The following is a 1039-nucleotide window of genomic DNA, read 5'->3' on the forward strand; positions in this document are numbered from 1 at the left end:
CAATAAAAGTCCCGTCAAAATCGGTCCAGCCATTTCAGAGATTAGCCGGAACAAACAGACAGACAAAAAATTTTAAAAATGTTATTTTCTATGTATGTATGTATATTCATATGCATATTATTATAGTAAAAAGCGGTTATTTCAATATTAAAAACAGACAATCCAATTTTATTTATAGATAGGGGTACTTGACAAGCATGCAGTTCACTTGATGATAAGTCGCTGCTGTCTGACATGGACACCTGTAATGAATCCCAGATAGGACTCCTATCTCGGGCCACAGGTGCCGCTACTCCTGAGGATAAAGCTGGAATGTACCGGAAAAGTGTGTCTCCCTCACCACATCCAGACACAGCACACAGCAATGCTTAACATTGCTGTTTGCATTAACATTAACTTAACATTGCAGAAATATGTGTGGAACTGATGCCGCCAAGTCGAACAATAGAACTACCATCTTCAAGCCTGCTTTTTAGATATGTGGCTAGTTCTGTGGCTATTGAAGAGGTGTTAGGTACATTAAGTTCATTTTTTACTGACCGATCATCGATGGTAATTGTGTTTTACCCGACTACGGTGGGTAGGTAGTGTTTTTCGAACGCCTCCGTGGCGCAATCGGCTAGCGCGTTCGGCTGTTAACCGAAAGGTTGGTGGTTCGAGCCCACCCGGGGGCGGATTTTTTTAACTCTCAAATATGAATTTCTTTCTTAAAAATTTTTGTCCCTGTAGTTTCGGGACCAGAATAGGGCTACGGTATCCCCTGCCTGTCCACGAACCGCCCGGTAAGCGACCCCGGGAAGGGCGGCGGTATGTGTGGTCGCATACCGTCGTACGCACCAGACGGTGTGGCGAGCGTCAAGCTCACCTGGGCAGAGCCCGACGGGGCAACGCGCTAAGAGGACTCCGGTTGCGTTCCTTTGGAGATCCCGGAGCCCTCTACGCAGCGCCGAGGACGGCAACCGGGGGGGTTTTAGTGCGGTAAAAATCCCACATAACCCTGCGTCGCTCCCACGGCGCCGGGTACCTTTTGAAGGTTTCC

General features: G+C 47.6%; 1 non-coding gene across 1 annotated transcript; it reads left to right on the forward strand.

Moving 5' to 3' along the window:
* Positions 1 to 600: 600 nt before the first annotated feature.
* TRNAN-GUU (transfer RNA asparagine (anticodon GUU)) lies at positions 601 to 674 on the forward strand. The gene has a single exon. It is a non-coding gene; the product is annotated as a tRNA-Asn (tRNA).
* The last annotated feature ends 365 nt before the right edge of the window (positions 675 to 1039 follow it).

The sequence above is a fragment of the Epargyreus clarus genome, unplaced genomic scaffold (genome assembly GCF_041222505.1).
Source record: "Epargyreus clarus isolate Ecla_fem2 unplaced genomic scaffold, WU_Ecla_fem_2.2 ptg000026l, whole genome shotgun sequence".
Taxonomy (NCBI): Eukaryota; Metazoa; Arthropoda; class Insecta; order Lepidoptera; family Hesperiidae; genus Epargyreus; species Epargyreus clarus.